The sequence below is a fragment of the Chelonia mydas genome, chromosome 13, assembly GCF_015237465.2.
Source record: "Chelonia mydas isolate rCheMyd1 chromosome 13, rCheMyd1.pri.v2, whole genome shotgun sequence".
NCBI lineage: Eukaryota > Metazoa > Chordata > Testudines > Cheloniidae > Chelonia > Chelonia mydas.
In genome coordinates, this window is record NC_051253.2 from 34,514,641 (window position 1) to 34,528,822 (window position 14,182).

At 50.7% G+C, this 14,182-nt stretch overlaps 1 protein-coding gene and 1 pseudogene across 1 annotated transcript in view; both read right to left on the reverse strand.

Moving 5' to 3' along the window:
* LOC102937210 (ribonuclease pancreatic) overlaps positions 1-8,495 on the reverse strand; it is a 391,285-nt gene extending 382,790 nt beyond the window's left edge. The window contains exon 1 of the mRNA XM_043526907.1: positions 8,435-8,495. The gene's annotated coding sequence lies outside the window, so the exon portion shown is untranslated. The remainder of the gene's footprint in view (positions 1-8,434) is intronic.
* A 4,868-nt stretch (positions 8,496-13,363) lies between these two features.
* Positions 13,364-13,803, reverse strand: LOC119567847 (annotated as a pseudogene).
* Between the last annotated feature and the right edge of the window lie 379 nt (positions 13,804-14,182).

The following is a 14,182-nucleotide window of genomic DNA, read 5'->3' on the forward strand; positions in this document are numbered from 1 at the left end:
TGGGGCACGGATCACTTGCTGGAGGATTCTCTGCTCCTTGAGGTCTTTAAACTACAATTTGAGGACTTCAATAGCACAGATATAGGTGTGAGGTTTTTTTGTGGGAGTGGTGGGTGAAATTCTGTGGCCTGCGTTGTGCAGGAGGTCAGACTAGATGATCATAATGGTCCCTTCTGACCTAAATATCTATGAATCTATGAATCTATGTAGTTGAAAGCAGCTATCAAATCCCCCCTCATTCTTCTCTTCCGCAGACTAAACAATCCCAGTTCCCTCAGCCTCTCCTCATAAGTCATGTGTTCCAGTCCTCTAATCATTTTTGTTGCCCTCCGGTGGACTATTTCCAGTTTTTCCACATCCTTCTTGTAGTGTGGGGCCCAAAACTGGACACAGTACTCCAGATGAGGCCTCACCAATGTCGAATAGAGGGGAACGATCACGTCTCTCGATCTGCTGGCAATGCCCCTACTTATACATCCCAAAATGCCATTGGCCTTCTTGGCAACAAGGGCACACTGTTGACTCATATCCAGCTTCTCATCCACTGTAACCCCTAGGTCCTTTTCTGCAGGTCCCTAGTCTGTAGCAGTGCATGGGATTCTTCCATCCTAAGTGCAGGACTCTGCACTTGTCCTTGTTGAACTGCATCAGATTTCTTTGTATTCATGTTAGTTTGAACGTTCCCAGGAAAGCTCAGATGTGGATTGACATCTCGCAATGTCATTGTCAGTTAAGTGTTTCTTGATTGGGCACTTACTGAGAATAGTCCTTTCTCAAGAAGCTGACAAAATGCTTCACTGAGGCTGCTGAGAATCAAACAAGTACATAGCCAAGATTCATAACTTCGAATACAAAAATGGTACACACGTACAGAAAGTATAATCATAACCAGCAAACAACAACCTTCCCATAAAGAAAAGGAGTACTTGTGGCACCTTAGAGACTAACCAATTTATTTGAGCATAAGCTTTCGTGAGCTACAGCTCACTTCATCGGATGCATGCAGTGGAAAATACAGTGGGGAGATTTTATATACACAGAGAACATGAAACAATGGGTGTTACCCTACAGACTGTAACAACAGTGATCAGGTAAGGTAAGCTATTACCAGCAGGAGAGTGGGGGGTGAGGGGGGAACCTTTTGTAGTGATAATCAAGGTGGGCCATTTCCTGGTACCCAGTATGGCTGACACCATCTGTGTGCTCAGCACTGTTCAGAATATGCCAGAAAATATAGTCCCTGAGCCAACGTGTATCAAATGTGTAGCGCTGGATAAGATGGCTCAGATATTTAAGTATGAAGTGTATAATTATTGAGCACATGTTAATATCTATGAGTGCAGGCGCTGACAGCAATAGACGTTTTACCTGATTAAGGACTGGAAGATTTGACCCTCCAACTTTTTTTCAAGAGGAAGAGCTGCCGTGCCTGCTTATTTTCCTTTCCTACCTTCAGTAGCCCTGATATGCCTCAGAAGAGTCAATTTTTTCTCAACTTTAAAACGTGGAATTTTCTTGGTGCTTGGTTTTAAATATTGTCCTGTGAGAACTGCAACTCAATCACTGAGTGTTTTTCTTAAGAGCTTTTGGAAAGTAACTAGTCTTTAAACCAGGGGTCTCAAACTCATTTTACCTTAGGGCCAGTGCCAGTCCTCAAGCCCTCCCAGTGGGCCAATGATGTCACTGAAGATGGTGTTCACACCACCTCCCAGCCCATTTCCCACCCTTTTCCCTCACTCCCTTGGCCTCATGCTGCCCCGGTTGACTCTGTCCAGGGACAAGTAATGGTATCTCCACCCCAGCCAATGGGAGCTGCGGGGGGCAGCGCCTGCAGCAGACAGCCGGCAGCATGGCTGCATCGGTCTCTCCTCTGCAGCTCCGCTCACAACAGCAGGGATAGGGAACCGCTTGCAGGGAGCAGAGCTGCCCGCAGTGAATGAGCAGCAGGATGGAGCAATGTTGGGGGGAGGAGCATATGAATCTCTCCTATCTGTTCCCCTCCCGCCCCCCAAACCTCCCACACAGCCGGCAGCCACAAGGGGCGGATGAAAGAACTTATTAAAAAGATTCCTTGGGCCACAGTGGGGAGGTTCTCAGGCCACAGATAGCCCACAGGCGGGGACTTTGAGACCCCTGCTTTAAACAGAAGTGAAAGCCGTGTTGCCAACTCATGATTTTGTCATGAGTCTCACTCATGACAATTATTGTTTTCCTTAAAGCCCCAGCTCCTGGAGTCCAGTGGATATGTGGTGGTTTCAGCCTTCATTCTTAAAGAAAAATGGAGTTTCTAGCCCTCATGCCTGTGGAGAAAGCTTCAAAAGGTGACCCCAGTGCACCCTAAAGGCTCAAAAAGCAGAAGGCAAATAAAAAGAGCCCCCCAAATCTGTTATTTGTACATAATCTCATGATTTTTGGTGAGCCTGACTCATGACTTTGGAACATTTGTGGTTGGTAATACTGTGAAAGTGACTTGAAAGTGTCAGTTTCACTCCTATTTAAAGTCAGTTTCTAGTCTATTATTTGCAGTGTGGTAACACTCCTACAGCCCCAGGCAGGTGCAGCATAAACTCACAGGGTCTTGCCCAAGTAGGATGTTTCCAAAAGTTACATGATCTATCCCAACACCTTGGTGAACTGCAAAAAGAAAATAGCCTAAATGATGGAAAGTAATTGTAGATTTTTCTACAATTGTTTCAATTGTTGTTTTCAAGAGTAAGAATATACTTTAAAATTTTAAACCTAACCAGTGTCCCTTAAGTGATGTGACACAAGATGTCAGAACATGTTAGTGTTAGAGCTGAGTATTGGAGGTTCTTTATAAACATAGAGTCAGCTAATTTCCAAGGTATTGTCTGCAAAATAACTAGACTTTTCAGGTGCCTAAGTAGCCCCTGTAATCATGGTTACAGTTGTGTCCCCCTCCCCCCACAACCAAAATCTTAAATTGCACCCCTGCACACTGCCCAGCCCCGCTGGCTCCCCGGATATCGGTTGGTGGTTGGGATGTCGCAGGCGTCGGATACGATCCCCTCTTGCTCCTTGTGGTCTGGGGCAGGCGGCTGTCACCATGACGGTTGGAAAGATCCTCCACACACAGGCGAAGCTTTCACAACCCCTGGGCCCATGGATTGTGGCTGAGGAAATGGGTGAAGGGACGGGGCTGGAGGTGTCTGACTTTAGGAGGGAAACTTTTCCACCCAAGGCACTTAAGAGCTGGGGGAGGTGATGGGAAATGTCACAGCAGAAAGTGCCTCGGTGTGGAGTGATGTGTCCCAGCAAGAAGAGAGCATCCTCCAGGGGCTCCTTGCATCTCCCCGTTCCCCCATCCAAGCTCTGCATGTGCCCCCAGTGTATTAGGGTTGGAAGGGACTTCGGGATGTCATCTAGTCCAACCCCCTTATCAAGGTTCCTTCCCCACTCTGAACTCTAGGGTACAGATGTGGGGACCTGCATGAAAACCTCCTAAGCTTATTTTTACCAGCTTAGGTTAAAACTTCCCCAAGGTACAAACTATTTTCCTTTTCCCTTGGACTTTATTGCTGCCACCACCAAGCGTCTAACAGATATATAACCAGGACAGAGCCCGCTTGGAAACGTCTTTCCCCCCAAAATCCTCCCCAAACCCTACACCCCCTTTCCTGGGGAAGGCTTGATAAAAATCCTCACCAATTTGCATAGGTGAACACAGACCCATACCCTGGGATCTTAAAAGCAATCAGGTTCTTAAAAGAAGAATTTTAATAGAAGAAAAAGTAAAAGAATCACCTCTGTAAAATCAGTATGGTAAATACCTTACAGGGTAATTAGATTCGAAACATAGAGAATCCCTCTAGGCAAAACCTTAAGTTCCAAAAAGACACAAAAACAGGAATACACATTTCCTCCAGCACAGCTTATTTTATCAGCCATTTAAAGGAATCATAATCTAACGCATATCTAGCTAGATTACTTACTAAATTCTAAGACACCATTCCTTTCTGTTCCTGGCAAATGCATCACACACACACACAGAGAGAGACTTTGTTTCTCCCCCCTCCAGCTTTTGAAAGTATCTTGTCTCCTCATTGGTCATTTTGGTCAGGTGCCAGCGAGGTTATCCTAGCTTCTTAACCCTTTACAGGTGAGAGGATTTTTCCTCTGGCCAGGAGGGATTTTAAAGGGGTTTACCCTTCCCTTTATATTTATGACACCCCTGCTCAAAGCAGGACCAAGCCCCAACTAAATCTACTTCAGGGTCTCCTGCAACTCCCCCCAATCCCTTCCCTTCCAGGATCTCCATGTGCCCCCAGTGCCCTCTCCCCATACCAGGGTCCCATGCCCCCCCTCATGCCAGTTGCTACGTACACCTCTGTTCCCACTTTCCCCCACTCCAGGGGGTGATGCCTCCCTGGGGTGCCCAGGGTCATGAGCACTGTTCCCTCTAAGCTGTGCATGTGTGCACGAGCACACAGTTCCTAAACCCCACGCACACGGCAAAACACCACGCACACAAAAATTTGCACAGAAGCACAACAATTTGCACAGAAGAATTTTTTTGTGCACACGGCCTGACAAAAATTAGAGTGAACATTGGTCATGAGCCTCCCCGGGGTGTTCACCGTCTTTTCCTTGCGACTCCACCAAGCGCTGTTAAATAAACTTCCCCTGGATTTCAGTGTAACTCACACCGGTGCTGTGTGTCCGGGGTGGGGGGGTGAACCGAGAGGGACCTGAGGAGCTGGGGGGCTCTGTCCTTCTGCTAGCAGTGGGTCTGTGAAGGCCGTGTGTGCCGTGGAGCCAGGGCTGGGCACCGCAGGAGGACGCTCGGGGGTTGGCATGTGCGTGGTACTCCAGAAAAACAGCCATGCCAGGTCAAACCAATGGGCCAGTGGCCTGTCTCTGACAGTGGCCAGTGCCAGATGGTTCGGGGAGAATGAACAGACCAGGGCAATTATCAGGTGATCCATCCCCTGCCTGCAAGGCTCTGCTTCTGGCTTCTGCCCAGCCGCAGAGGGACAGTGGCGTCTGTGTGGCCGAGAGGGGAGGGGTTGTGTCACCCATGGCCAGCAGAGTCGGGAAGTTGCCGCCAGCTGGCAGAGACCCTTCAGCTAAGCGCAGGGTGTGTTTCAGTACCCCCGGGACACCCCCTGCCCCCATTGTCCATTGCTTAAACAGGGCACCCCTCCCCCTGCGGGTTTTGTTTCTTCCTGGAGCTTTTCCTTGTGACTTCAGACCCCAGGGTTCAGCATCAAGCTCAGCAGGGCAAATAGGCCCCACTGAGAGCCCTAAAATGCCCCCAGCTCCCCAAACACACTGACTCCTTTTGCATTAGCAGGAAAGTGTTTTATTGCAAGAAGCAGCAAGGAAACAAAACTCAGTGAGAGCTTCCAGGGCCCCGCCTGGGACAATCTTCTCCCCACAACCTGCCCCCGATACCTAATGCATGCTGGGTGGGAGGGGGTGGCCATATTGTATAATGGGCACCCAGCGAGGCAGGCGCTGGGCTCAGGCAGAGGGTCTCAGTGCCAGCTGGGGTGCCTGGATTTTCACTCGTGTGGATGGGAACTGGGCACCCAGTGTGGGAAATCCCCCCACAGGCCCCAAACTGCCGGCCTGTTGCATAAGGGAAGATGCTAAATGTCCCTGTGGAGACCCATGACTGGCTTTGCCCACGAGGGGCAAGGATGGGGCAGGAGAGCCCTCAGTGACAGAGGGCTGCCTAGGAGCAAAAGCAGGGAGCAGGGGCCTCCCTGCTCCCAGCCCATGGACAGCGCCTGGAATCTACAGGACTCTGATGAAGCGCCCGGGCTGCTGCTGCCGGTTACAACCCACAAGGATCCTGTAGGTCCAGGATCTGGCCCTGTGTAACGAGGCTGGTTCTGGCAGGACCCAATTGAGAGTGCCAATTCAGGACAAATTGCTTAAAGCAGGCCAGTTACAGCCCAAGGCTGGGGTTTCTATGCACACCAAGGCAAACCAAACCAGCCAAACAGAGAAGACTTTGGTTTTACCCCCTGGCTAACCACAAGTCACACAAGCAATTCCCTTAGACACTCCAGTTTCCCAGTATCACCAGCAGTGCCCCTCGTTATGGGGACAGATGGTTATGAAAACCAATACCGCAGGGAAAGAAAAAGGGTTCTCTCGATCACAAAGGACCCAGACCCAGTTCAATATACAAATCAGATCTTACCCACAAATCACGCTGTTGCCAGTCCTTTAGAATCTAAAACCTAAAGGTTTATTCATAAAAGGAAAAGCTATAGATGAGAGCTAGAATTGGTTAAATGGAAACAATTACATACAGTCATGGCAAAGTGCTTGGCTCTGGCTTGCAGCAGTGATGGAATAAACTGCAGGTTCAAATCAAGTCTCTGGAGCACATCCACTGCTGGGATGGGTCATTCAGTCCTTCGTTCAAAGCTTCAGTGTCGCAAAGTCCCTCCAGAGATAAGAAGCAGGACTGAAGACAAGACGGAGGAGCTGCAGCAGCTTTTTATAGTCTCTTGCCATGTGGTCTTTCTTTCTTTGTCCCAAGACAAGCTGTCCCTCACATGGCCTGGAAAAACCTCAGAATTCTGTCCATAGGCAGATCCCTGCACACCTTGCTGAGTCCCCAGGTGTGTCTGCCTTCTCTCAATGGGTCACTTGTATCGCTGATGGTCCTTAATGGGCCATCAAGCAGGCTAGGCAGAGCTGACACCAACTTGTCTGGGGTGTCACCCAGAAGCATAGCATAAGTTTGAACTACAGACAGTATAGAGCCAATACTTATAACTTTAAATACAAAAATGATACATGCATATAGACAGCATAATCCTAACTAGCAAACCATAACGTTGTCTTAGACACCTTATTTGACCCCCTTTATACAAGATTTGGTGCCACTACAGGACCTTGGTTGCAACAATGTTCTATATGGTCCCAGTTCAAGTCAATAACGTCACACCCTGTAGACACAGCGCCCTGGGTGGGAGCCGGGCACCACCCAGCAGGTGGTGATCTCATAGGGTACTTTGCTGTTGCAGTGCCAGATTGAGCTGCATCTCCCTCCCAGGATGCAGATGGCCTGGAGCAGGGGGGCCTGGGCATGGATGAATGTGTTGGTGATTTTGCAAAAATGGCGAGTCAGACCCCAGTGCTGCATCATGGTGTTGCAGTAGCTTTGGTCATTGGGGGCACTGGTTTTGGGGAAATCAACGTGGCGTCTGAGGAACCACTGGTTGCGGTTGCTTGGCCTGCACTGGGCCAGGCTGGTGGCCAGCAGGGCGAGGGTCAGGAAGAGCAAAGGGAAGGGTCCCCTCAGAGCCATGGCTGCATCTGTCACTGGATCGACCTGCGGTGAGGAGAGGGGGAAGATGGATGGAGACAGGGTGGGGTGGGGATCTGGTTCCTCCATGGAACCTCCTGGGCCCAAACCCCTCCCCCTGCCAGCCCTTTCTACCCCTAAAGCCTCATTACCCCGACCACGATCAGGGCCCCGTTCTGCTGGGCACTGCACAGACCCTGACTGAGATCAGGGCCCTCATTATGCAAGGCGCTGCACAGACCCCAACCAAGATGAGGGCCCCTTTCTTTTTGGATAATGACAGGTTTCAGAGTAGCAGCCGTGTTAGTCTGTATTTGCAAAAAGAAAAGGAGTACTTGTGGCACCTTAGAGACTAACCAATTTATTTGAGCATAAGCTTTCGTGAGCTGTAGCTCACAAAAGCTTATGCTCAAATAAATTGGTTAGTCTCTAAGGTGCCACAAGTACTCCTTTTCTTTTTGGAGTGTCCCAGACACAGAATGCAATGCAGACAGAAGGCAGGAAGCAGGAAAGGAAAGGGTTCTTCTCCCCCGCATTAGACGTGGGGAAACTGAGGGAAACTGAGCAGAGAAAAGTTCAAGTTGAGGTCCTCAGCTGCCTCTGGGGGGCCCAACTCCCATGGACACACCCCAGGGTTTGGCCTGCATCCAGGGTGGGGGTAGGGAGGCTTGGAAATCTGAATCCTCAGAAACAGGGAATGAAACCCCAGGGCTTCTAAACCCCCTTGGGGGCACACGACTAGCAGACCAGCCAGCCAGGAACTGAACTGTCAGTGTTACTACTTTGTCTGTAATGTGTCCATTGTCCTGACTACCATATCCTCCTTCCTCTGACCACTAGACCCCACTCCTCTCTCAGAGCTGGGGATACAACCCAGGGGTCCCAGTTCCAGGTGTCCCCCAACATTCCTTTCAATCTCTTACCAAGATTGTGATCTGCTCTTATCCGGGGTCAATCTGGAGGCACTCCCTTTCTGCAATGGGGTGGAAAGGAATCTGCGCCTAGCTCCCCCGCACCCCACCCCATCTGGAGTTACCCCCGTCTGCAATGGGTCCAGCCCAGATTCTGCTCCCAGCTCCCCTGGTGTCAATCCACAGTGTCCCTTCCTCTACATTTCCCCCCTGGCTGGGTTTGTGCTCAGCGTACCCAACTCCTGGGGCTCCTGTCAGAGATGGATCCAGCTGGTGGCAGAGCTGAGAGCCCCTGAGTCTCCTTCCCCTTCTGTTGTTGTTATATAGAGCACAACAAGGCAGCTGGGGTTGAGGTGGGGCAGCTCCTCTTACCAAAGGCCCCAGAGATTCTGGGTGTGTCAGGGAGTTAGGGGAGAAGCGGGCACAGGGCAGGATCCTGAAACACTGAAAACTCCGCAGCCACAGTGCCTTGTGCACCTGCCCCTATGACCCTCAACCCAATGTTTCCCCAAGAATGGAAATGGAACCCAGGAGTCCTGGCTCCCAGCCCCCCCACCCCCGCTCTAAGCCAAGAGATCCCATTCCCCCTCCAGAGCTGGGGATAGAACCCAGGAGTCCTGGCTCCACTCTCCTCTAACCACATGGCCCTGGTGCCCCAGTGAATCTACCCCCATACTGGAGCCCTGGATACTCCAGAACCACAACCCCTGACCCAATCAGCCCCTGCCCAGGTTCCTGTCCATCGAGAGGGGCAGTGACCCAGCCAAGGGGGGGACAGGCCTGTGTGCTGGAGACTCTGATGCCCAGCAAAGCTAATGGGAACCAGGTCCCGCCCCTGCAGCACCACCTGAGCTCCAGGGCTTGGGGGAAGGGCAAGGGACATGGCGTTCGGTCATCTCGCCTGGGTGTGTGTCCTTCCCCTGCAGTTATGTGTGTGTGTGTGAGAGTGAGAGAGAGCCAGAGCCAGCGTATGAACTGGAATGTCTGTACAGTGTGTATGAGAATGTGTGTGCAGTGTGTACGAGTACATGAATCATAGAATCATAGAATATCAGGATTGGAAGGGACCTCAGGAAGTCATCTAGTCCAACCCCCTGCTCAAAGCAGGACCAATCCCCAATCAAGTCATCCCAGCCAGGGCTTTGTCAAGCCTGACCTTAAAAACTTCTAAGGAAGGAGATTCTACCACCTCCCTAGGTAACGCATTCCAGTGTTTCACCACCCTCCTAGTGAAAAAGTTTTTCCTAATATCCAACCTAAACCTCCCCCACTGCAACTTGAGACCATTACTCCTTGTCCTGTCCTCTTCTACCACTGAGAATAGTCTAGAACCATCCTCTCTGGAACCACCTTTCAGGTAGTTGAAAGCAGCTATCAAATCCCCCCTCATTCTTCTCTTCCGCAGACTAAACAATCCCAGTTCCCTCAGCCTCTCCTCATAAGTCATGTGTTCCAGACCCCTAATCATTTTTGTTGCCCTTCGCTGGACTCTCTCCAATTTATCCACATCCTTCTTGTAGTGTGGGGCCCAAAACTGGACACAGTACTCCAGATGAGGCCTCACCAATGTCGAATAGAGGGGGACGATCACGTCCCTCGATCTGCTCGCTATGCCCCTACTTATACATCCCAAAATGCCATTGGCCTTCTTGGCAACAAGGGCACACTGCTGACTCATATCCAGCTTCTCGTCCACTGTCACCCCTAGGTCCTTTTCTGCAGAACTGCTACCTAGCCATTCGGTCCCTATTCTGTAGTTGCGCATTGGCTTCTTCCGTCCTAAATGCAGGACCCTGCACTTATCCTTATTGAACCTCATCAGATTTCTTTTGGCCCAATCCTCCAATTTGTCTAGGTCCCTCTGTATCCTATCCCTGCCCTCCAGCGTATCTACCACTCCTCCCAGTTTAGTATCATCCACAAATTTGCTGAGAGTGCAATCCACACCATCCTCCAGATCATTTATGAAGATATTGAACAAAACCGGCCCCAGGACCGACCCCTGGGGCACTCCACTTGACACCGGCTGCCAACTAGACATGGAGCCATTGATCACTACCTGTTGAGCCCGACAATCTAGCCAACTTTCTACCCACCTTATAATGCATTTATCCAGCCCACACGTCTTTAACTTGCTGACAAGAATACTGTGGGAGACCATGTAAAAGCTTTGCTAAAGTCAAGAAACAATACATCCACTGCTTTCCCTTCATCCACAGAACCAGTAATCTCATCATAGAAGGCAATTAGATTAGTCAGGCATGACCTTCCCTTGGTGAATCCATGCTGACTGTTCCTGATCACTTTCTTCTCATGTAAGTGCTTCAGGATTGATTCTTTGAGGACCTGCTCCATGATTTTTCCAGGGACTGAGGTGAGGCTGACTGGCCTGTAGTTCCCAGGATCCTCCTTCTTCCCTTTTTTAAAGATGGGCACTACATTAGCCTTTTTCCAGTCATCCGGGACTTCCCCCGTTCGCCACGAGTTTTCAAAGATAATGGCCAATGGCTCTGCAATCACAGCCGCCAATTCCTTTAGCACTCTCGGATGCAACTCGTCCGGCCCCATGGACTTGTGCACGTCCAGCTTTTCTAAATAGTCTCTAACCACCTCTTTCTCCACAGAGGGCTGGCCCTCTATTCCCCATGCTGTGATGCCCAGCGCAGCAGTCTGGGAGCTGACCTTGTTAGTGAAGACAGAGGCAAAAAAAGCATTGAGTACATTAGCTTTTTCCACATCCTCTGTCACTAAGTTGCCTCCCTCATTCATTAAGGGGCCCACACTTTCCTTGGCATTCTTCTTGTTGCCAACATACCTGAAGAAACCCTTCTTGTTACTCTTGACATCTCTTGCTAGCTGCAGCTCCAGGTGCGATTTGGCCCTCCTGATTTCATTCCTACATGCCCGAGCAATATTTTTATACTCTTCCCTGGTCATATGTCCAACCTTCCACTTCTTGTAAGCTTCTTTTTTATGTTTAAGATCCGCTAGGATTTCACAGTTAAGCCAAGCTGGTCGTCTGCCATATTTACTATTCTTTCGACACATCGGGATGGTTTGTCCCTGTAACCTCAACAGGGATTCCTTGAAATACAGCCAGCTCTCCTGGACTCCATGAGCAGTGGACGAGTGTGTGTGTGTGTGTGTTTGTGTGTGTGTGTGTGTGTGTGTGTGTGTGTGTGTGTGTGTGTGTGTATGAGTATGTGGGTGAGCAGAGTGTGTACGCATGTGTGAACGCATCTGGGGGCGTAGTGTAGAATCATAGAATCATAGAATAACAGGGTTGGAAGGGACCTCAGGAGGTCATCTAGTCCAACCCCCTGCTCAAAGCAGGACCAATCCCCAACTAAATCATCCCAGACAGGGCTTTGTCAAGCCTGACCTTAAAAACCTCAAAGGAAGGAAAAGGAGTGGAAATCTATCAACTGACAGCAATTCCGGGCCTCAGGGCAGAACATTCAATGGGCCCCTAGCCAGGGATGGCTGAGGTTTATGGCACTTACCCTATTGATAACACATTAGTAGCCACTATAGGTAAGTTGTGCCGTTGCTTGATGTAGTTAACTTTTTTTCCCCCAGTTACAGCACCAGTATTAAACAAATGGAGAGCCTAAATATAAGGTGTAAAATTTGTTATTTTGAATTATATATTTAAATTAAATAAATATATAATGAAATGAAATTCGAGAGAGGAGGGCAATGAAAATGATTCGGGGGCTGGGGCACATGATTTATGAGGCGAGGCTGAGGGAACTGGGCTTATTTAGTCTGCAGAAGAGAAGAGTGAGGGGGGATTTGATAACAGCCTTCAACTACCTGGTATGAAATTAATTCTTTATAGGATATGAAGGATTGCATATAGTACATATGCTATGGAAGAGCAAGTTGAAATAAAACATACAACACAGATTTTCATTTCTAGGAAAAATATTGGACTTTATCTTATCTTGAGAAGAAAAGTCATTTGTATGTATGTGCCGAATGTGGGGCTTTGTCTCTTTGGACAGAGACCAATCTTATCGATAGTGATTTTCTGAACTGCCTGAAAACATCAAAGCCACAGATGCATCATGGCCATAGGCTGCGTGGTTGGGCGCACTCTTCTGGCATGGCCAGGGCTTCCACATGCTTGCCTGACTGCCTTCACCGCTGCTGGTACCATCCCACGTGCGCTTAGGAGCCCTGTGGCCCGCCCGGGCAATTGTGCTCTTTGCCCCCGCCTCCCGTCAGCCAGCCTGCTGGTCACGCCCCCCCTCAGGCGCACAGCACCGGCGTGGGTTACACTGAAATCCAGGGGAAGTTTATTTAACAGCGATTGGTGGAGTCTCAAGGAAAAGTACTGGAAACAAATGGCTACATGGGAACTAAACCCAGAGCCCACCTGATAGAGCTGAGAGGGAGCTAAGAGGACACGTTCCTATCCTGGCTGATGAAGTTTGCCCACCTGTCGCCTTTGCAGCGCTGTCCAGCCAGGCTGGCTGGGAGCCTCCTTCCAAAGACAGGCCAAGCTGAGGTTTGTTTCCTTGGGGAAGGATCAGGGTGTGTCTCAGTCCCCTTGTGACACCCTCTGACACCATTCTCTGTACCCTAAACAGGACACCCCTCCCCTGCAGGATTTGTTTTTCCCAGGAGATTTTCCTTGTGACTTCACACCCCACGGTTCATCATCAGGCTCAGCAGGGCAATAGGCCCCACTGAGAGCCCTAAAATGCCCCCAGCCCCCCAAACACACCAACTCGTTCTGCATTGGCACGAAAGTGTTTTATTGCAAGAAGCAGCAAGGAAACAAAACTCAGTGAGAGCTTCTAGGGCCCCTCCTGGGACAATCTTCTCAAAACATGCCCCCGATGTCCAATGGGTGAGGAGTGGGAGGGTGCGGCTGGGCACCCAGTGAGGTGGGTGCTGGGCTCAGGGTCTCAGTGCTAGCTGGGAGGTGGCCGCCCGGATTTTCACTCGTGTGGATGGGGACTGGGCACACAGCATGGGAAATTCCCCCGCAGGCCCAAAGTTGCCGGCCTGTGAGATAAGGGAAGATGCTGGATGTCCTTGTGGGAGACATTGCCTGAGGAGGGGCAGAGACAGGGATGAGGCAGGAGAGCCCCCAGCAGTGAAAGTGGAGAAACAGGGGACTCCCTGCTCCCAGCCCATGGCCAGTGCCAAGGATCTACAGGACTCTGTCAAAGTGCACGGGTTTCCGCTGCTGGTTACAGCCCAGGCGGATCCTGCGGGTCTGCACTCAGGCCCTGTAGATACAGCACCCCGGGAGGGAGCCGGGCACCACTCGGCAGGTGGTGAGACTGAAGTGTGAGTTACTGTCACAGCGGTTACATCTGTGGCACCTCCCTGCGCGCAGCAGATGGCTTGGACCTGGCCTGCAGGGGCGTGGATGAAGGTGTTGGTGGGTTTGCAGACAGGGCGGGTCAGGCCCTGGCGTCGCATTATGCAGTTGCAGTAGATCCGGTCATTGGAAGCACTGGTCTTGGGGAAGTCAACCTGTCGGGTCAGGAACTGCCGGTAGGTGGCGCCTTCGCTGAGCTGGGCCAGGCAGACGGCCAGCAGGACCAGGGTCAGGAAGAGCAAGGGGCGGGATCCTCTGGGGCCCATGGCCACATCTGTCACTGGATTGACCTGCAGGGGGGAGAGAGAGAAGACTGCTGGAGACAGCATGGGGTGGGGATCTGGCTCCTCCATGGAACCTCCTGGACTGAAAGCCTCCCCCTGACAGCCCATTCTACCCCTAAAGCCTCATTACCCAAATTGTGGTCAGGGCCCCCATTGTGCCTGTCACTGCCCAGACCCCAACAGAGATCAGGGCCCCTTTCTGCTTGGAGTGTCCCAGACACAGAGTGAAATGCAGGCAGAACTCACGCTATGCAAGAAGCAGGGAAGGAAGGCGTTCTTCTTCCCCTGTTACAGGTGGAGAAACAGAGCAGAGAGAAGTTCCAGTTGGGGTCTTCAGCTCCCTCTGGGGGGCCCAACTCCC